The sequence below is a fragment of the Struthio camelus genome, chromosome 5, assembly GCF_040807025.1.
Source record: "Struthio camelus isolate bStrCam1 chromosome 5, bStrCam1.hap1, whole genome shotgun sequence".
Taxonomy (NCBI): domain Eukaryota; kingdom Metazoa; phylum Chordata; class Aves; order Struthioniformes; family Struthionidae; genus Struthio; species Struthio camelus.
In genome coordinates, this window is record NC_090946.1 from 21,492,887 (window position 1) to 21,516,369 (window position 23,483).

The 23,483-nt window shown below is 39.3% G+C and overlaps 3 long non-coding RNA genes across 4 annotated transcripts in view; 2 read left to right on the forward strand and 1 right to left on the reverse strand.

Moving 5' to 3' along the window:
* LOC104150458 (uncharacterized) overlaps nucleotides 1-769 on the forward strand; it is a 39,756-nt gene extending 38,987 nt beyond the window's left edge. The window contains exons 6-7 of one of the 2 annotated variants that reach the window (XR_011141350.1): nucleotides 3-101; nucleotides 627-769. This is a non-coding gene — a long non-coding RNA (uncharacterized lncRNA). The remainder of the gene's footprint in view (nucleotides 1-2; nucleotides 102-626) is intronic. The other variant, XR_695607.2, reaches the window with a different exon arrangement.
* Nucleotides 1-23,483, reverse strand: part of LOC138067435 (uncharacterized) — a 227,198-nt gene that overhangs the window by 19,426 nt on the left and 184,289 nt on the right. The window lies entirely within an intron of this gene.
* On the forward strand, nucleotides 3,211-8,582 carry LOC138067436 (uncharacterized). The gene is made up of 3 exons (XR_011141352.1): nucleotides 3,211-3,346; nucleotides 6,211-6,257; nucleotides 6,586-8,582. It is a non-coding gene; the product is annotated as an uncharacterized lncRNA (long non-coding RNA).

Sequence of the window (23,483 nt, forward strand, 5' to 3'; positions counted from 1 at the left end):
AGGATCTGTACCTTCACAGAAGCCTAACATGGAAACCTAATTACCTTATGAAGAACTTGATGTGACAAAATCTGTGAGAAGTACTACTGCGCTAGAAACATGTAAGAAACCAAGGCCTTTCATTAGGACATCAACACAGAAAATATGTCGTGATGAATTAGTCACCTCGTATCAGTCTGTTCTTGGACAGCAGACCCCTTAGGAAGGGGAGGGGAGTGGAGGGACAGCGGGTAGCCACCTGCATGCAAACGCTTGAGATGTTTTGCTGCCTCAGCAAATTAAGGGGTTAACCATGATGTCTCATTGCAACAGGTGAAAGAGATGGCTCAAGCTATCCAAAAAAAAGCCCTCCGTGACACTATTACTAGCAAGTAACAGGGGACGGAAGTAGTGCCTGAGCAATCCTTTGTCACGTGGCCTCCTTAACTTGTCCAGCTGCAAGTGTTCAGAATCTCCTGCAGCCAGCTAGTAGGTTTCAACAATTACACTGCTATTTTCTGCAGCAGGAGTTCATAAAGGCTCTTGGGAGGGAAAGTAATAGTCAGAACATCCCTAGGGCAGTGAGAGTTAAAGTTAGTTATAGCCCCAGAAGACATGCAGTGCCACGGTGACTAAACCTCCTTTAGCTTCCCCACTGTGCCTGTCTCTAGTGCGAAAACATAAGCCTTTGAAAATTGGACCCCAGTCCTTGTAGGAAAAAACAGCCACAGCCCAAGACGACCTTTTAAAAGTGAAAATTCCTGAGACCACAACAGAACTGGTGAGTAGTTTTGACACAACCTCCTTTTATTTGCTCTATGCTTACATTTTAAAAATACAACTACTGGTGAAACTTCATTCCCACCTCCCTTTTTTTAAATTCTGGAGTAACATGCACAAAGACAGTGTTGTAAGGAAATTGTGTGTGTGTGTATGTGTGTGTGTGTGTGTGTGTGTTAAACTGATACATTTAATTAATGAAGGTATCTTGGGGCTTGAGCTTCATCTTGTAATCACAATATAAAAAATTAAACACATGCGTGAACATTTGCCACTGAAAGCTGAAAAAGGAACCAGTGATATGTCAGCTGCACTCCTACTTAAGAAATAATTTAAAAAATACTGTGATACTACAGTGTCTTAGCTGCATGATTCTGGCAAGAAAAAGGAGCCACATTTCTTTTAGCAAATTTAACTTAACTTTGAAATATGCAGTACAGGCTTCTCTCACTGTTTTCCTTGCGTGCATATATGGGAAGTTTGTTGAAGTCAGAACTGTTTCTTAGTGTGCTTCTGCGCTGTTTAGCACAGAGGACATTGACGAAGTATTTAGGGCATCTGCACTCTACTTTAAGACACGTACAAGTGCCAATAGTAATTGATGTGTCCAGATCAAAATAATATGTATTTCCTAAGGTAGTCACCGTGAGAATCACAAATTGAAGTTAGGATTGTAACTTTTTTTTGTATTTTAACACAGTTCTTGTAAGTACTTTGCCGGCTAGTAGAATTTATGTCATGATTAGGATCCAAACTAAGGACACACGTCATGTTTAGGATACGCAAGAGCGTAAGTTAAGCACCAAAGAGTAAACTTCATTAAAAAATGGCACTACGGGAATTGGATAAAAGGCAGGCAAGGCAGAGGAAACTGTCCAGATTGATGTTGAACGCCAAGGAAGAGCTATGCCTTTAGTCCCACTCGTGAAAGAAAAGCTCCTAACTCTGTTGTGTTGCAGATGAAGTCAGGTACTTTGACGGGAATGTCATTTTCTCAGAAATGCAACGAGGAAACCCCTTCCTCACCTGCCAAGACAAGGCTTCCATTCAGTTTTGCAGAATTAATTATTCATTACATTGAAGAAGAACTGGACCTTGGTTATGTTTTTCCACATCCCAGGCAAAGCGCCCTAAACCAGTAAGCAGAGTCCGTATTTCACTTTTTCTTTGGCTCATTTGTTATTCAGCGCATAGTAAAATTCCCATCTTCACTGTGCCTAAGTTACCTTGCGGTATGTGGAACCAAGCTTAGTGGCAGAATTTGGAATCTCCCCTCCAGTACGTAGGCTGATGATGTGATGCTTTCCAGCTGCCGTACTAGCTTCAAGCAGAGAAAACTAAAGCACACCTGAGTGTGCATTTTTGGATTCCTGAAACTCTGTATTTGTCAATGAGAAGATCTCTCTACCATGCTTTCCTCTCTCCACAGTACTATCACAGCTTCCGCCACATGTATGTAGTTGCTTATGGATTGATCCTGGAATGAAGTAGCTCCCTTGTTAACTGAAATTTTCAACTTTACTGGTATTGAAATTTAATCTTTGTCTGGAAACTCAAACATTTATTGACCAGTACTTTACACCTCAGATGCAGAGGGCCTACCTGTACGGCTTTCAGTACAGAGCTGAAAGTGTCTTGACTGTTGAGTACTACGGAGAGTGAGCCTCATCTTAAAGTCTGTTTCCAAAGAAGGAAATTTACCTTTTATGTAGACTGATGAAGCCCTATTGAAAAAGAACTCTCTGTTTTCCTAACCAAGTATTCCATATGGTTTAAATACTAGTCAAATAACCACTGTACTAGTGCTATCACAGGAAGTGAACCCAAAAGAAGTGTTTGGTTAAAAAAATTTCCATGCATCATTGCTCTGTAAAGAAATAGCAGTGCCTTTATGAAAGACACATTTCTTTGATACAGCAATAAATTATATGAATGGGAATTGTGAGTCTGAATGAGTGTGTTAGTTTCACATTGTTCTTTAAAAATCCTTCCCGTCCTATTTGCAAATGGCATTTCTGACAGAAATATGGATAGCCTGAAAAATGGTCTAAGGAAAAATGTAATACTGAATGCGAGTATCTGCCTAGTGCCCTTCTGGGAATAGGCTTATAAAAGAGAAAGAATAACTCGTTTTGTGGAAGGAAAACCATCAGCTACCGTAAGTATTATTAAGACTAAAACTGCAACTGTTGTTTTCAATTTTCATTTTAGTTTATTTTCTTCAGTTTGGGGAATTTTGGTGAGTCTGCTGAAAACCCTGCCTCCTAAAAAAGCACAGGGGTGAAAAGTAACTGACACTCAGATTATTTCAAAGTTTTTGGAAGGATGAATGTTCACAGAAGGGAATATTTTGGCACAATCTCCAGTGTGCACACACATGAAAATACTAGTTAATACTATAGAAATGTGACATTCTGTTGTTTCTTTTTTTTTTTTTTTTAATAGATCCTGCCTGTTCTGCAGCTGTTTCTCATTATACAGGCTGACTAGAGGTTGAAGTATAACCATGAGGAAGCACAGAACTGGAGTACTATCTTACTTGCTCATTTCATTTTCCAAGTTCCATATATCAACCCGTGCAATGAGAGTAAGTCAGTCTAGTGACAAATCCAGTCCAAGAGTAGCTCCAGGTAACACTCGTCAACAGCAGGCTGATGTTACTCATAGAACTTTTAAACCATCAGGCTTTTGTTATTCCTAACTATGGTCTTACTGTATGTTCAAACCAAACCCAACCAAACCATTAAATCTTTACCTTTCCCTATTCTACAAATGCAATATGGCTGGAAGAGGAGAAGAGGGGGACGAGGTGACTGGTTTGGGACAGAGGTGCTTGCAGAGTAAAAATTTCTAATGAGAAATGATTATGTGAGAACTTCTCTTGTTGTGAAGGCTTCTGCATGAGATTTCAAAGGGCGGAACCTCCCATCTATCGTATCTTGTGTTTCAAAATAAAATATCCATAGCTGTAGAGGGCAATTTCAGTCTCTTGCCCACAACCCCGTCAGCTGGAGCATTGATGCTTTGGTCTTTGATACTAGATGACAACAAAAATATAAGATACATTACCCATAAAATGGTATTATTTCTCATCACTCTGAGAGTGCACCAGCACCAGTTCCAAAGAAAATCAAGCCATGCCATGCCACTTAAGGTGAGAACTATCCTCTTTCTCGTATGCACCTGCTCAAAACCCATGCTATAGCTAGAAATTACTGGAGCTTTCTGAATAAATTATTAGAAACCCGTCTGAGGGACATGGGAGAGAGATGAGCAGGAGAGGGCAGCTCAAACACATACTCAGTGCAATCCGGAACGTGCAAGTCTGTGGTCTTCAGGACAATACCCAATTCACAATGTTCTAAAAGAGCCGGTGGGGAGTAATTTCCTTTTTCTTCATCAAAATGAGAGCCCGCTTTGACTAAGGGTTTCTAAAACACAGGGAAAGAACGTCTATAGCTTCACAGCCATCACATAATTCTAGGGGTTTTTTTTTTTGTTTGTTTTTTCTCTCCAAATGAGCTGTTTCTAAAATGGTACCATTCTGGTTCCTACTTAGTAAATCCTCTTTAAAACCACTATCAATGTCAATCAAAGAACATTCGAATCAAACTGAAATTGATCTTAGTTTGTGGTTCTGAGATGTCCACAGTAATCTCCCGTTTTGGACTCTTTGGTATTTATTTTTAGTGTATCCAGCTCTGTCAAAGGGAACAACGCAAAATTCTCCAGGTTGTTCTGGCTTTGTGAATAGGGCAGCCTCACCTGTAAAGGCAGACAGGGAGAGTCCTATTGAAAAGACAACCAAAGACGCATTTTACTGTGCTGTTTTCAATCTGCATTAGCCAAAATGCATTTGTCAGAAGTCTTCCTAAGAGGATACACACTGGAACTTCAAAATTCCTTTTCTTCCTTTCTGGGAAGACAGCAAGCTGTGGAATCTAAAACTGTTGAAAAAAGTAATGGATTTGGGGGGGGGGGGATTTTTTTTCATTCTGAAAAGAAGCAGCAGTTAGGCATGGCTAGTAATATTTACAGTGGTACTTAAAAGATCCAGTTGAGTTTGGGACTCTGAAATTCTGTACACTGTTGATATGGTAAGAGGCAGTTCCTGCTCAGATGGCCTGGAATCTGAACAGAGAATAAGACAAAAGGGGCTACTGAAACCCTGTGTTATTAGCCCCAAACATAGGACGAGAGATCTCTCAACAGATGAAGTAACTTGCCCAAACGCATAGCAGACCTTGGGAGCTGAACCCAGCCCAGTGTCTCAGTCACAGGGCAAACTGTTCTGACTTTAAGAAACAATCATATGGATAACCTTCCAGAGCTGCAAATAAGTATCAAATTATAATTTCAACATTAAGTTTCTTATTCAAACCAAACCCCAGATCCGAAGCTCTTCAAGTTCTCTCAACACTGTTAATGTGCCCGTCAGTGTATATTCCAAACAGCATGTGCATTCAACAGACAATAGGGATTGTTGTGGTGGGTGGTAAAATATGCAGTGGGTTGCAGTAGCAGGGATGAGATCCTCTATCTTTCTAATATAATTCATGGCTTATATTTCAGAAACTGTTTGTAATTAGAGCAAAAAATCTGACTTTGATTAATATTTGCATCCAATCTAATGCCTTCATTTGTTCCGTAGTTTCATTTTAAACAACTGTATGCAAAAGATTCTGATTTTACATGAGCTGAAGTTTAGCAACTGCTATTATTGATTATGGCCTTGATGGAAACTTCTCAGTAGTTTACAATATTTAGTTAGGCTATTTGAAGAGACCGCAAGTATTATAAAGAAGCAAATCGAGGTTTGGCAATGAGCCTTTCTTTTGTCTCTGAAATTTTCTGCAGTAAATTTAGAACAGAAAATCATTTCTCTGGAGTAAAAATACGTATGCATTGCTGGCTACAAGTGTATGTTTGCTGCTTCACAATTTTAGAATTAGATGATGGACTTATTTAGTAGACACTGGATGGTTAAAAAGTAAAACCCCTAATTTAAAACATTCCACATCATTGCCACATTCCAAGAAAAACATGGACCGGTGAACAAAACCAGCAGTATTGTAGTAAGAAAACAACTAGGTGCATTTTTTCCAAAACCTAAACCCAGGAATCTAAATGTATGAGTTACTGGCTAAAAATGCCATTTTCATGTCTCAGTTTCTTCATGAACTGAAAAAAACCTAGGCTTGATAAAACTAACGACAGCAACAAAAAAAAAATCTAAGACTCCAAGTTAAGATTTAGAGCACAGTTTTTATAATAATCCTTTCTGAATCTTGATGATGCCTTTTAATGAAACGTGCCTTTTTCTTTATTGGAAATTTATCATTACAGCAATGTTTTTAATGTAAAATAAGATTTTTTTTTTGCTATTTTTTTAAAGAAAGAATTCTAATAATTACCAATTACTCTAACCACAGACTTTGTTACCTAACCTAGGAAAGGAATCACTTGTGAGGTGATCTACAGAAGACAACTACCGACAGGTAACACAAGCCCTGTTTCTGCAGGCTACATAAGCCCCTGATAAACTGACATCCATTCTGATGACTATTTCTGAGTGTTGATTATAAGTCGTGACTGTTCAGTCAAACACTGTACCTATGCTCAACTGTAAGCACATCCTAACATTCCACTCCAAATCTCTTAGGAAAAAAAGGAGCTTAATTTGCATGGTTTAGCAAATCACAGCTGTAACGCCCGGAAGTGAGAATGAAGGGTTGTGGGAAGACCAAAGAGGGAGAAAAACCTTAGCCAGATTCGTGAATCCCTTACAAAGAGTGCTACAGCAGCTTTGCTTTGGCCTTTTAAAAGGTTCTGCAGGGCTGCAGGGCAAGTTAAATCGTACCCGTGCAAGAAGAAAGGATGGCCTATTCAAATCCAAAGAACGCCCTGAAAAATGGAAGAGAAAATTTGTCATGAGAAGGCCATGGCAAGATGTGGGGGACCTGAGATGGACTTTATCTATGTGAAAGAAACAGGACGAGAGGATTGGAATGCTACTCCACTTGTTCCTACATCTATGCTGGTATGTACTGGCCTCTAGTATTTTCCACTCATTTCCCTGTGAAAGCACTCTTCCAGACTTCATAGTTAGTTGTCTTCCAGTGTGTCACATAGTATCTCTTCAGTACAGAAGATTATTTTTAAATATAATTAGGTTGGATGGGGTGAGGGCACAAGACTCCTGAATGCTGGGTTTGCTCAGCTGCTTGAGCTCTTGCTGTTTGTGGATAGCCAGTCTTAATCAGAAGGACACTGCATGTGAAATGTAAGTATAATCATCTTTGTGATGGCATCTTTCATCTCTTTTGGAAGGGAGGCAAAAGGCAGTCTCTTAGCTATGCACAGTGCTTCGTACGACGCCATGACGGACCAGAAAATAGCACCAGAATGTGGTGTGTCAAACGCATGTCCCTTAGGAGTTTCGGTGTGACTACTCCATTATGTGCTCTGACCTTCGCTGCCTGAAGGAGAACAAGTTTTGCTCTCGAATCTGTTTCTTTCGACGTTCACACTGCCTGTTTTGCTTTGATATGCATTATAAATAGTAGTGCCATAAACAGCAGTTTGAAATAGCTAGTGTGGATCATTGTATCATACTTGCTGTGGTTTACAGAGAGAATACGGCGCTTTTCTTAAATGATCAGAAGTACATTAATTGGTTCATTGTCCTTACAGGGAAGAAACAGGACTTGATGAATATTACCTTCACGTTTAGACTACATGGCATCTGATTTCTATTTAGCCATAGATTTCTTATGGAATAATCTGACGAATCATTTAAGCACCTATTACATTACCTGGGAAAATGATGCTATGAAGTTAGTTAAACTCATGCTGCTGAACAACTCTGAAATTCACAGAGCATGTTGCCAGTGTTCCAAATAGTATTAACTGAAAAATCTTCCCTTGAACATCTACGGGGAGGCCCACTGGTTACCCTGGACTGTAATGTAGTAGTGGCACTATTATGAGCTTTTCAACACTGGAGGCTTACTTTCAGGTATACGTAGCATTTGCTCAACTGTAGGGAGGTTCGACCACCTGAAAAGTAGGTCACATCTACTGTGATGGATAAGAACAATACTTCTTGGAGTCTGCGTTTCTAAACTAATGGAGTACACCCAGAGCGTCAAGGACTGCTAAGAGTTTTTAGCAACTTTGTGCCTAAAGGCAGGCCACAGATAGCTACACTAGAGATAGCGCTAGGAAGCAGCAAAGACTGTCAGGCAAAAAAGTGCCTATACAGAGTTACATGTTTACTGAATTTTGTCTTTATTCAAAGTTTTCTTTTATAACCTTTACTCTCTTCTCATTTTTCCTGTTCTGTTTTCACCTTAGTTTATCTGTGATCTATTTGCCTTCCTGTATCTTTCCCTGGCTCCTAAGTGGGAGACGGAACCAAGTAAGTTGTTTTGGTTTGAGTTAACCTTCTAAATAGCTGATATTCATTTGTTTGAAATGAGGCAAAATACGTTTACTTGTTACAGCCAATAAACTGAAGCACCTTTAAAATGAGCAGATACAAAAGCTATTTTTATAAGGACTGCATCTGTAGCTGATGTCCTGGTTAAGTGATACGATTATTCCAGGAAGTCGTTAGCAAAACTGAAGTGCAAAGCACACCCACCAAACTATTTAAGGTGCTGTGCAATATAAAACCATTTTGAAATACATTACATTATCCTAAAAGACCAACCTCTAAAGAGACAAACTGAATCCACGGAATCCAAATGGGGGGACCCTACATGAGAAAAATGGAAGAAAGTACTAAGTGTGAAGCCAAAGAAATGCATTTATATTTTTGGCCTAAGAAACTGTTATGCTGACTGTATTACAGTTGAATAAAACTAGATACCAGGTTAGTGGCTGAATGATAAATCCTTCGTGAGGCACTGAGGCTCACTGCACATTATTCTTGCTTTTCCACTCACGTAACTGTGTTGTGGTTTTAAGCGTTACAAGCAAAATGTGCACCTCAAGTCACGCACTTTCAAAAAACCCCGTAGGCCCTAAGCATTTTCAGAACAAGTGCATCATTTTTTAAAGTTCGTCCATGGGGAACTACTTATAAAAATATGTATCTTTTGGGGTTCGTAACGGGATATTTCTTAATTGTTGCTGACATGCCACCCATTACACCATGAGCTCCCTCAAAGGGCAGGAAAAGAGAATCAGTCGTCTCCCTTAATCACCAAGTTTAAATGAAACAGATTTAGCAACTACCTCGTGCTACTGAAGCATCAAATTGATGTATTCAGGGTTCCCTAATGACTAAAACATAAAAATCTAACCAAAAATACTGCATGTTGCCAGGATGGAATAATCAACTTTCAGGGCACGTCTTAGAACTACCTGCTGGCTCAGAAGCCCGCCAATATCTTGAGCAACCAAAGACTGTCTAGTCAGTCAGCAGAAGCATTCAAATTGTGGAGGTAGCTGAAGTGAGTGGTTAAGTGTAGTAAATGAAGCTTTTGAAGAATCAGGGTCAGAGGTCCAGGCCTGCAAGTATTTAATACCTAGAATAGCATTTAATAACAAGTAGGCCTACTATTTTGAGCAGGACTATTAAAAATAAAGAATAAAAGCTAAGGATTTGCACAAAGAATTAGTGGAACACATCCATTCAGTATGCTGTATATCATCTTCAACTCAGTATACAATAACTCCCCTGAACAGCCAACCCACACTAAATCAAGTAGGGCAGGTAGCTTCACTCATACGAGTGACTGAGTGGTACTGTACGCGCACATAAATTTTTGCATGTAACGGCATTTGAAGGGTAGGATTTGAAGTGCTTGTTGTAGCTGGACCTCACGTCCTCTCTCCACGGTAAATCTGTACGTTTCTCAGAAAACTCATTTGAGAAACTTAACTGACTAAAAAGTCCTCTTTCCTGCCTTATTTCTAAACCTTAAAATTTTGGGGGGATTTTAAATACATCTAAAGGTTCTTGAACCTGAAAGATGATGACGACAAGTGTCCGGATATTTAATCATTTCATTTTTTCATTAGTTCCGTACTCAACAAGTACAGTGACTAACACGACATTTCATGGTTTTCATGAAATTTTTCACATTTTCCAAGCTATTTCCTGAGTAAATTCTAGCATTCAGTTCTTTTACAGGAAATAGGACTGAAAGGACTTATTGCTGTTATTGTGTCTGGGTGACTGTAACCACCATGAACCATGCATTTTGAAAAGTCTTCATATTCACAACGTCATGGGAGATGCTGGGCAGTTTCCTTCAACCCAGGGTACAAGTAAATAATATATAACTCCTCTTTCAGAACCAGACGATAGCTTTAAAATGTAACAGAGGCCCACCTTTATCTCAGCATGCCTTGGAGCTGCCATCAGGTGTATCGAAAAGAGCTTGCCAGCCATGCACTCTTGGAAAATGCAGTACGTAATCCATATTGGGTTAAATTTCCCACCCCTCTTTCATGGCTTGTGTTCTGGGGCTCTAATTCAGGCCTTTTCAGAGAGATTCAACTAGAGTAAGTCAGTGGGGCATGCACTGGACTGTTATCCATAATTTTTGGTCTCATACAGAGAGGAAATGTTTTTGGTACTCCTTTTCCCTCCTTTACCCCGGCTGACTAGTAGAAAATTTTCTCTCAGTGAGGCAGGGTAGAATACCTTTGGGCAGCGGCCCATTTAAGAGTTCTTCCTTGACTTTACTGATGTTCCATCAGGCAGAGCGACATTACGCCTGCAGAGATGTTCACTGTGACTCGCGAGAGCCTGAGTGGCCGGTGCAATGACTAGCTAAACAGGATAGGGCTCTGTCATAAGCCAGATGCGCCCTCAGCATTTGGTAGCTTTTACAGGGCGGTGAGGATATCTTCCTTGACACTGACGAACTGCATAAGCTGTGGAAGCTATATTGGTCTGGTAATTTATACAGTCTGGCCAGCAAAGTGGTTTGCAGTAGAGCTCATGAAATGGATTTTAGAATCTTCCTTACTCCTTTCTTGTGTTTTAAAGGGGACCTGCAATTTTGGTCAATGTAAGTATTTTTCGCCGGTTCATCCTCATCCATTGATTTGTGTTGAGTTTTTCAGGTTTAAACAAACTCAACATTCAAAACAAGTTTTCTAGCACAACTCTACGTTTTTATACGTTTAGACGACGATAGCATTGTGGAGTCCCACCGGGCATGAAAGTTGCATTGTGTTATTTGTTTTATACGTTTTAAAAAGGTAAAGGCACTCCAGGTAGTCCCTTGCTATTAAAACTGTAGTTGGCTGTGTGAGGAAAGAAATATAACCATGTGCTTCACATAATACTTATCAAAGCCATCTATCAGCACCAGCTCATTTCAGTCTCGTCTCAAACTCAAGTCTGTGTTTTGCAGCAAAAAGCTTGAAACCAGATGAGTTTTATGACAAATGTTTCCTCACAATGTTAGATGTAACCCTTACAGATTTATTTATTATTTTACTGTGGATACAGCTTAGAGTCTTACAGGATTGGGCACTCATTACCAATTGACTTTAGTTAGATTTATGAGCGCCTTGTATCTGACTAGGGTCCAATGACTCTTGCACACAGAGTCTTTATATAGAAGGAAACACTTATAATCACTGCCAAATTATACACAAGCCTTCACAATTGCATATAACAGTAGGAGATTTGTCCCATGCTTTTCTTCTGTGATTACTTTCTATTGAATGTGCCAAAAATTAAAAGTATAAAAATTTCTATTCTTGTATGTATGCACCTATATGTAGAAACACGGAAGACAATTATCAACACTGCAGTTACACTCATGCAGGATTAGTTAATCGGGTGATTTACTTTAAAAGATGTATTTTTTATTTTAATTATCCAATGCTTCAGTAAAAAGACTGAGGAGGCCGAATGAGAGCTCTGTCCTACTGTAATCTCTTAACTTTCACAGGTCAGATTTATTTGTCAGTTATATTGGTATCAACACAAGACTGAGATACCATACACGTCCCTTGAATATATTTAGTCTTTCTCATTTTGACTTTATCAGCCTTTAGGTGTTGTTTAAATAATATATTTGTTTACGGTGCATTTTAACGTTCATAGGAATGGACTTTAAAGACATTTAGGGCTAGCTCCACAACAAACGTTGCATACCTACTTTCAGCTTCAAAACTCTTCTAAATCCCTGCTTGGTTGTCTATTAACCTTGGAACCCTACCGTTTCTAGCTGCTGAACAATAAAGTTCCTAAAGATGTGCTGTTAAAATGCACCTAAGTAAATCCTAACAAGGCTAAGCCCTAAGAAACCTCCTTCAGGTCTCAGGTGAATAAGAGAGTGAGATGTTGCAATACTCAGCACTGTCAGTCTTTCTTATCGGTACCAAACATTGCCTCCGTAAACACACCAACTTGCACATGGAAGGAAGGTGCCTTTGGTGTTTTTTTTTTTTTTTTTTTTTTCCCAGTATGTTCAGTATGGATATTTGTCTGGTGTGGTAGGCTTCTAATACTTTTGCAAACCTGTGCTTTGGTGGCTCGCTTCTGAGGAGCCTGAAGTATGTAAGAACACCACAGTGAGGAAATGTAGACATGACAAAGTTCTGCTCAGACTGCACAATAAGTCAGTTTCAGGTTTAGGAAATGAATCTTGGAGGTTTTACTTATAGGTTTCTTTTCCAGGCAATATGTACTGTTTAACATGTACATGAGGGAATGACACATACTAAAGGCAAAGCACAGCAATACTTTACAATACAGCAAAATAAACAAACCATCCTTGCAAAACAACCATATCTTATATAATGCTTAGTTCTTCAGGTACTGAAAAAAATGTTAATACTATTCAATACTTAGGCTCAATTTTTTTTCAGTTAAGCCATCCAGTCCAACAAACCTGAATGCTTATTAGTTGAAGTCTCTCTGCATGCGCTGAAGAGTTACCTATTTATTTGTCTAATTGTTTTGTAAATTCACTTCCCTAACAGTTTAATCTCCCACTTCATATCTTGATTTGACCAACTCTCTGTCACTCCAGTTGTATCTCACTTTTCCTTCAAGTACATATGTTTCTAATTGAGTAACCTTGTTACATGTTGTCATGGAACAGACCAACTGTCCCCAAGGGGTCCGTTCTGGGGATCCTAAGTAGCCTTAGACAGGAGCTCTTATTTCTCCAATTTTTTTTTTAATAGCCTATGTAAACATATTTAAGTAAAGAATCCTACAGACCCACAAAAGGTCCCAGGGCTTATGCTACTGTTTCGTATCTCACAAGGGTGTTAGGCCCAGTGCCAATGTTAATCCATTCCATATAAGAAATCTAAAACCTCTCAGATGTATTAGGCATACTACCAACACTCAGCCGTTCTGTGCGGGAATTTGGCTTAACTCCTGCTAGTCAACCCCCTACGCTTTTTCAGTGGGGAAGGGATGGTTTGTTGAAAACGTGCCATTGATGGCTAGAGAGATTTCTGGTGACAGTTTCACAAAAGCAGTTACTGAAGCTCTAGTGTTGCCACCTGATCTGTCGTGGTCACTACTGAAGAGCTGGAGGCCTTATGCCATATAGTCAGGAAAACTTGCCAGAATATACCAGTTATTTCCTTTTCTAAGCGTATGGAAATAGACAGAAACAACTAATAACAGTTGTCAAATCACATATGCTGTATTATTTGCAGAGGAGCTAACAATAATCAATGAGCAGTCAGGCTGTACGGGTTTTCTTTGCATTGTTGTTGGTTTGAAACACCTTATTCTGATTTCTTATCTTTATGAAGCTTTGAAAATGACGTTATGCCATCAGCAACAACCATCGTAAGGGATGATTTTTGGTTTTTGAAGCTGGTAGATTCAAAAGGTAAAGTAGCTCATACTAATTTATAGAGCACATATAGAAGAAATAAACATTCCATTTGAAAATATAAATGGATGCTTACAAATGTGAGACATTATCTGGTCTAATATCCATGTTCAGCCTTTTCCTAGCTTTACATTGGCTGCAACATTAAAGGAATCCTATTTGAACACGAATATCGTGGTGCTACAGTGTGTAAACACTGACGAAAGCCATTCAAAGGGCTAGAAGCCATTTCAGAACTGTTTTTCCTTAAATCCCATTAATACCAGAGGTGCACATAAGCTAAGAACTCTTTCACCCTCTACACCATCAGCCAAACAACTTGAAAAGCCTTCGCCATTTTTCGATAATACTCTAAGTCAATTCATGTTTGTTTTTAGCTGAGTGTCCATTACGCAATCTGTTGCTGTTATCCAACACAACAGCTGGATATAATTTGCTTGTGGCTTATCTGGCAGCGCACAGGACAAGAATTTAAACCTGTATGTTCTTCAGAGGTGTTGGAAAATAGTTAACATGAAAGTAACCCCTTAGGAAGAGAGCGTTAGCTGTTTTGTCTGAGTTGTACAATACATTTTGCATCTTTTCTACCCAACCTGCGGACTCTAACCACTGCCACTAGTCAGTAACGTTCACAGGATAGCACAATGCTACCAGATTATATTCACAGTATTTATCCAGCTAACAGCTCAACAGGATAGCATAGAGATTTTAGGACCACTACAAGCACTTGACAGGATATCATACCGACCAGCAGAGTGCCTGGTGTTCCCGTCCTACTCTTTCACGAGGCAGACAGCGTCCAACCATGCTGAAATCACACTGAGCAATGTAATAGTGCTGCACTGCACACAGTCTTCTACTAAATGCTAAAAATGTCACTCGTGTGCTTACGTAATGGCAGTATTATTATAATCAGTGTGAGAGCAGTATAATTTCAAAAGAACTGCATCTCTTTTTCAGTACTGTCAATTAAAATATTTTTGGTTACCCCCCAAAAATGGGTTTTTGAACCTGAGGAGGCCAAGTAGACAGAATGTAGCTGAGGAAGGGATTAGGCTGACATAGTTCTAGAGCCTGAAACTGTAGAGTCACAAGCATGACTTCAGTTAGCTAAATGCAATGCTAAGAACTGCAGTACCAAACTGTTAGGTGCTCTGCTGCCTAGTAAGCAATAAAATAATAACGTGAGTTAATCTATCTAATGTGTCCAGGTTAAGGTTGGGATCAAGACTGACGAATGGGGGGGGGGGGGGGGGGGCTGACTGGGAGTAGGTGTCAAAGGCTGCCTAAATCTATCTGCAGTGTAGTCCAAGAGCCTGCGCTCTTAGCAGAAAGCACCACAAAGCTCTTTGACAGCCTGGAGAGCTCTACTTGAAGATGACTGTAGCGAGAGTGATGACAGGTTAAGTACCTGGCATTTGTGGTCGATACATTTTTTTTCCCCATGGATGTACTACAGGATTCCGTAGATCTTGTAAGTGACCAATGGCGTGAGTTCAGAAGGCGATGCTGTTAACAAACAGCTTTAAAACACATTGGATGAAATGTGCTTCTGGTTGGCACGTTCATATGTCTGACCTGAAGTACAGCACTACTAGCCATAAAGCCTGATCACCTGTTCATTTTTGAGGGCTGGGGCTCAGAAGGCAAAGAGGAAAACTGGCCCGTGACTCCTACTCAGCAATGATGGAAAAATCTGTCCCATTCAAGGCAAGAGACTTAGAAGTTAATTCAACAGAAATACTGTGTACTTCTGCAAATTATTAAATATGCCAAAACATTATTAAAGCATATTTTGAAAAGAATCCCATATGTGTGGAATGAAAAATGTTTATTTTTGAAGTTAGCTGTAAAAGATGGTTTTGTTTTTTTTTTGTAAAACATGCTTCTTAAAAAGGATTACGGCATATAAACACAAACACATACATAAATACACACACATCTGCACAGGCATGCTTCTCAAACCCATAAGCTGTCTGCTTGAAAGATGTCATTTCTTTCAGTGACTTAAAAGTTACTTCAAGGCAGAACACTATGGACGATACAGTATAGCTGAACATCTGTCTTGTCATGTAGGCAGATATTAGGATTAAATTAACTAGAAATGAATAGAATGATATATGACAGGGTGCAGATGTCCCAGCCACAGTGTGATAATTTCACTGCAAAACTATGTAATGAATTCCATACATTACAGAGATACAAATGTACCACTTTGGGTGATTGTGATGAAAAGGTATAATATGGAATGGATAAACAGATGGCGGACCCAAAGGCATTTTTCATTTACTATTTTTCTTTAGTCATTTTGGAATGACTTTACTGGGTTTGCATCCTTTAATTTTTTTTTCCTCTTAGCACTTCTGAATCTGGATTGCATGAGGAGCATTAGGAACCATTCTGCATGCCTGCTTTCCTGAGAGATTGGTTAGCTCCCATTTTCTTTTATATACTGTACATTGCTACGCTACGTCTAAAGCCAATGTTTCTGTGACTTCAGAACAAACTGGAATGACTCTAGAAGCTTTCTGGCTTCACGTCATTTCTAAACTGGCAAATGCTGCATCTGTGCTACTTGAATTAGCAGAACTGTTCATATTTTGCCATATATTATTGGCAAATTTTGCTTTATTACTTGCAAATGCGTACTTTGGATGGTGAGACTGGAGTGTGAGGTTCAGTCAAGTCCTATCCATTCCTAATAGTTACATCAAAGCATGACTCTAAGATGATATATTTTAATGATACAAATGATAACTGGACCATCCTGAAAAATAAAACACCTTTTTATATCTGGCAACAGGTGTTTTTAAGTGCCGTAACTATTTAAACGCACAACATGACATTCCAGTACTGTTCGCATTTGGAGCAGGTAGTCAGCCCTTGACCTCCATTTATGTGCAAAGCTAAACTGCAGGGACACGTAACTGTGGGGCTACATGTAGCAACTTAACACCAACTAACTGCACCTGTATATGGCTTCACTCTTAAAACTGTGCATATGTGGCTGGAGGCTGGGCTGAGGCCCCTCTGAAGGTACTAAATTATAGGTCTACTGTAAGCTGCAGATTATTTAGCTAATGGCACATCAACCTAGAAAGTAATAGCCAAGCATTTTCAAATGCTTTTGAGATTATATCAAAAAAAATCCAAAATCAACTGTTATTTCTTTGTCAGTGTTATGATAGCTTCTTGATTCATATTCTAGTATCATAGCAATAATATCTGCAGCATTGGTGCTCACTTGCAATAAACAGCTTCTGAGATTATCAAATGCTTCAGCTTCAATTCAGCATTTAATCACCCACCAAAGCTATTTATTGCTTTGTATTCTCTAATGCCATGAACATTACCTCTTAATTATTAAGTAGGGCTCTAATTTCATACCTCCTTTTTTAAGGGGAAAAAAAAATCTTCAGTAATCGAAACAAAACAAGGCAGTGCTGTCAGCTGATTTTCTTTCCTAAAGCAAATCAGTGACTAAATAACGGCAGTGTTTTTATAAGCACCAGCACACACGCACACAAGCACCCTCCTCCCCCCCCCCCCCCAAAAACACGTTTCAGTCACAGCTGCAATGGCTGGTTTTACTGCTACTTTTAATTGCTTTATCTCAATACAGTTTATACAGCAGTTTGATGAAGGTGCTAGTATCAAGTACAAGTTCCAGTACATTAAAATGTTAACACGCTAGTTACTTCATTTTGGGTTAGTATCTCCTTGTTTCAGTTTCAATTTTGCGGTTACTAGTTTCTATTTCTTAAGCTTTCAAAGGAATATAATCTGTTTAGAAGCATATGTTTTTAAATATGGAAATAGCACAGTTCATTTTCTTATGATGAAAGGCATATTTTGGATAATCATTTTTTTCCAAACAGATGCCCTGTTTATCTCACTTAAATCAACTGTTTCTGACTGGACCAATTCCTGGATGAGTTAATTGAGCATGGCTAAAACCAAAATGCTAGCCTAATCGCAGAAATACGAAGAGGTGATGACTATGAAGATTCTCAGCTTTCAGTAAAGGTGTTCAGTTGTTTACTTATATTCTCACAACAGAAGGAAAGTATCAAACTCAGCCCACTGGAAATAATTCTTGATAATCTCACTCCATTACTTTCGGTGAAATTGAGTCTGCTCACTCTACCCTAGTGAACCAACATCTCAGGGAAAGAGGAAAGTAATATCTCATTCATGCAGTACAAAATAAGTGACAGAAGGAAAGGCAGACTGAATGCTGTATGTCTTTAGTTTTCAATTTGTATTAGTAGTCCACCATTCCTGTATTACCCTCTCAATGGCTATATTCAGAACAAGAAATCGGCGTTATTGGGAATGCTGTTCATTAGTACCAGGCAAATGCCCTGCTGTCTTGCACACATCACAGCTGTTCATTCATGTTCACTTTTCAGACTTGGCAATACAAGTTTGGAAAATGCTGTTGTTGTGCTTGACTTTTTTTTTTTTCCTCCTCCTACAGAGTCCTCTTTTGAGAAGTGCATAGTAAAAAAAAAGAAATCACAGATTCCTGGATATTTTAGCTATAAAAGAGGATACCTTTCTATTCTTGGTGCTCTGAATGTACTCATCTGTCCCCTTCTGTGATACAGTTTATAGGAAGACAGCTCATGGGACCATGCAGAGAAATCTAGCATCATTGCCATCTGTGTATAAAAAAACTGTATGAGGGCCTCTAGAGCTAATAGTTGGAAGAGACGTTTAATGGGTCAGTTGATGTAATATGAATATTTTTGGCTAATTATTGGATTTGTACAAGTGTATAATTTTACTACTGTTGAGTTCTGCATTTTAATAAACATAAGTAAGAGGAGAATCAGTGATTCAGAGAATTACCAGTTGTTTTTATAGTCTTCCTTTCCTAGGTTGCCCATTTGAGTTTAAGCTGAAGTAATCAAAAAGTGTGTCTTATTCCAGACCTTTTGATAGGGCATTAGCGACCACAGTTCTGCACAGGTATCCTACTACAAACCAGTCATCTCAGATGACATTAAACCGCTTTCACTGATGATGTGTCAAAAGCGATGCATCTGCAATTCGTACTGCCTTAGGGAGGAACTTGGTCCCTCTCGCTAATGGCAGAACCAAGTAAAGACTTTTGCAACTGTTCTAATGCGAAGAAAAGGGGACAATGACAAACCTCTTTCTCAGTTAACAGATGTAAACTCATTTGGAATGTTTGGAAGGATCCTTCAGGCCCCCTGATGGAGGACACTGTGACTGCTAGATGACATGCAATCTTCTTCAGCCTAGAGCTCACCTCTTTGGGTTTTTGATTTGAAGTGCATTCATAGAATGCTCTGCATAAAAAGTTCAAACCTCTCCTGTGTAGTGGCAGGCCAGAGGTCAAAAGAGAAGGAACTCTGTCAAATATTTGACAGTTACAAAAAATACAATGTAAAATATACATGGAATTATTATAGTTCTATCATCCTCCATCAACCTTCCACGTGTCTAAAGGGACAGAGAACGCCATCCCTTTAACATATTACATTTAAAAAAAAAAAAAAAACCCCAACATTAGTTTTTTTCTTTCAGAAAGTAGGAAAAAAAAATGCCTTGAATACTAGCAATCTAGTACTTGTGGATAAGTTTACAATAACAAACAACGCAGCATGTTTGAGTAGAAGAAACAGCTCAATCACTTTGACAATTATTTCAAAGCCCTATTAAGGAGAAAGTACTTCCACTATGGCATGGTTTTGCTGATAGAGAAGTATCTCAACAGATGGCTTCCTACAGGTAGCAGTCCTGGTAGGATGGTTTGAATGGGGGGGGGGAGGAACCCCCTCTTGACCCTCTCTTTGTAATTTTGACATTTCAACAGAATTTTTGCAAATTATTGCAGGTCCTTAGCCAAAAAAAAAAAAAAAAGCAGAAGCAAAAAAGGAGTTAGTGGAATCACACCCTGACACCCTGCAATGTGCTTATGAATATTTACTCACATGCAAAAGCAAAAACTTTTTTTTTTTTCCCTCTCCCTTGTTTGTGATCATTTGCAAACACTGAAACACTCGACCATGCTTCTAAGGCTAACAATACAAATATTATGAAATCTGGAGTGTTTTCTTTCTTTCTTTTTTTTTGCATAGTCACAGAATTACAGGACGGTTGAGGTTGAAAAGCACCTCTGGAGACCCCCCCCCCCAGTCCAACCCCCCCCCTCCCCCAGCCCAAGCAGGGTCACCTAGAGCAGGCTGCCCAGGACTGTTCAGACAGCGTCTGAGTATCTCCAAGGAGGGAAACCCCACAAGAGGGTTGCCTCTGGGCAACCTCACAAGTAAAGTAGTTTTTCCTTATGTTTAGCTAGAGCTTTGAGTTTGTGCCTGTTGCCGCTTGTCCTGTCACTGGGCACCGCTGAAAAGATCCTGCCCCATCCTCTTTTGACTTTGTGGCTATTTATTATCAGTATTTACTTTCCTGATACTAATGATGATAATCAAGTTGCAAAGTGGATTTGGCACCATGAATGAGACTAACACAACTAGGTGTTGTGTGAATTTCCTCCTGAGTATTCATAAATTAGGCTAGACAGTCTGTTGTATGTTAGCTGTTACATCTGTTTATTCCCAATCCGGCTGTCATAAACAGTGATCTGCAGCCTAATAATAGTTTTGATTCTGTTCACAGATAATTCATGAATGCAATAACCAGCCAGCAATCATCAAAGGCTATTCATTGTGAGTTCTTCATACAGCTGCACATGGCGGTCACCCGCCTGCATGTAGAAGACTATGTGGGTCCTACTCACCTGTGACCACATATGCACTCCCCCCAAAAGAAGACGTGTAGGTGCACACATTGGTCAAAAGAAAGGATCTTTTCATTGGTTGCACTGAGCAGAGGTACCCAAAAATAAGTATTAACTGACTGTCATCAGTGTGAGATGGTTACACTAATGAAGACATAGCAATACAGGGGCTGCTGAATGGCAATATTATAAGGTATTATAATTGATTACATAAGAGCACAAAATATTTTTCTTTTTGGCCATACTGAGGGATATGTAAACAGCAGTACTAGTTACTACATTTCCTAATCTTCACCTTTTTCTTTTTCTTGTTTTAACAGTTATAACATGCATCCATGGTATTATGGCCACCAGGGCAGGTATGTACTCCTAAACTTTTTTCTACAGCTCTTCTAGTAATTGTCCCCCATCTTCCTAAGGCCTCCCAAGGCCTGATGGAGTGCTTGCCTCCTACGTGGGGTCCTAAAGGACTAAGTAGAGCCAGAGAAAGAGAGGGAGCAAGAGACAGCGACAGGCCCTTTCTGTAATTCCTGCACTGGAAGAAAAGCTGACATTACGTAGGAACAGCTGTACTGGATGCTTACAGAGAACAAGATTATAATGTGAAAACATCTGGCATTTTTTTTTGAGCCAATGTAGCTTAAAGTTTGGGGTGTTTCTCTCACTCTCTTCCTCAAATAGAACATCAACCATGGCCATCAGGCACATTTTCAGTGAAAATATTGATGAAATCAATACATCTCCTCCCACAAAAATTTCAGTATTAATTAAACAGCACTGTATGACAAAACTGCCCCAGACAGGTTGAGTGCTAATCCTTAGAAGCATGTTGTAAGAACACCAAGATCAGTATGATGAGTTAAGTAATTAATGTTATATAGAAGCTTAAATCAGAGCAACATTTCCAGCATCTTCCCCATATGGGCAGGTTTAAGTACTGCAGAGAGATTAGGCATTAATATCTGTCAGCTGGCTGTGAGACAAGATACCTGTTTTCACTGTGATAGCTATGTCTACTCCTTAGCTCTGCGTGTGTGTGTGTGTGTGTGTGTGTGTGTGTGTGGAGCGAGCGAGCGATATGGGGTGGGTGGGTGTAGGCGTGTAGAGAGAGACATGGGGGCATATGGGACTAGATTTTTGAGAGGTATTGCGCATCTTCATCTCCCATAGTTTTTAGTAGGATTTGTGGGTGTTCAGTAATGCTAAAAAAGTCAGGCCAATGCTATTACATCTATGGATACATACATTTACCTTTTTCATCTATACGGCAGGGCAAATTTTCTTCTCAATTACTGTATTACAGCAAATTTTGTAGTCATGCTGTGTGTCATTTTGGCAAAATGACAGTACTAGTGTATGGATGTTTAAACTTTATTTTTGCATCCTTGATTTATTTATGCAAGTGAGCTATCTTTCATGCATTTTAATCTAAAAACTGGGTTTACAAAATACCAAAGCATCTGCAATCACCAATAAGGCCTCTTAGCTGGAGCAACACTATGAAAAGAGCTAATGCTGAATATTTGTAAGCTCTGTTGAGTTTGTGCCTCATCTGAGGCATTGTTGCATAAAATGCATTTCATGTTTTGAAAAAAATTATGACTACAGTCTTCAGTTATTTTTAATGGAGACTGGGGGGGGGGGGGGCCATGGGGAATATTGTGATTTCCAAGTTTTCTGATAGGAATGCTTCACAGCATAAGTGGTGAAATACACTGCTGTGAGTCTTTATTCATTTATTTATCATGCTGCAATTCCCTAAAAAAGAAGAGTTATCCTATACAGAAAACATTGCTCGTACAGAGAGATAATCACAGATGAAATTTAAATAATTTATATGTAAAATTACTTTTGCCTAATGGTATAGTAGTTCAGTTAGCCATATGACAGCTTTACTAGTATTCTGGAAACTGAAGCAATTATTCTGAAAAAAACGTGTGAAGCAGAATAGTGAATACATTCTGAACTTTGCAAAAGGGCTTCTGCACATGCAGGAGATGATGCTTTCAGCTTAAGAGCTTTAGTTTGGAATGCCTAATTGTGTTACAATAGGTGTGTTTATCTTTTTTTAAGTACACAGCCAGACAGAGACATAAAAGATCTTTAGATGAGCTGTTAAGTAATAAGGCCTCATCCACCTTGACGCTATCAAAATAAGTCTTTCGGCTCATTTTAGGGCGACCTCGATGAAGATCTTAGGATCAGAATTTGACCTGTGTTTACAGAGCAAACTCCATAGTGAAAGGCCTGGCACACTTCTGGGCCCTTGAAAAATAGTAACAACTGCTACATAAACTCTGGGTGCGGGTCCGAGGGCAGAGGAAGAACTGCAGGAGACACATTCCCAGGCTTTTCTTATTCCTCTGTTCTGTGTGACGCTCGACAGTGAGCACTACTGGAATTTCAAGCTGGAAATCTTGGTGCCAGTGACCAGCTGGGCAAAATGCGCGGGCTTCCACCTCATTTCCTAGCGAAAGAAACCACAGGCTGCACTAGCTGGATCATTCCAAGATCAGCGATGAACTGTCACGATAAACAACACTGCTATCCAAAGCAGTATTCAAGTTAACATCCCACTGAGAGTACCTGGAATTGCTCAGGTAGTTGTTAGAATTATCCACCATGGTGTTAACAAGTCATCGACCACCACAGAAGAGGCTTCAAAGTCCAAAAAGCTAGGGGGGATGGATTTCTTTTAAAATACTGTTTTGTGAACAAAAGCTTTCATTCTGTAACTGATTATATGACTCTAATAATAAGCTACTGCTTCTGTATCTTTAGAGTATGGCTTCTTCCTGAGCCATGGTTACAGCTTTTATTGACGGGTCCCCTTGAATGCCTTGCTTTTTTGACTTTTAACTTAACATAAAAAGGTTGAAACAACCACGTTCTCCCAAGAATCAAAAAATAAGTTAGGGAACTAGGATAACGATGAATTTGTAATGATGATAATGATGAAACTGAAATTAGAATCCTAGATGTTCGGCTGTAGAAAAGGAGCATTTACATTTAAAAATATGGAGAACTTTAAAAGACAGCTTTGCATAAACCTGCTTTTCTGCAATGCTGTATCTTTCTGTAATCCTTCTGTGAAATGGAGACAGGTAAGAGATGATAAAAAG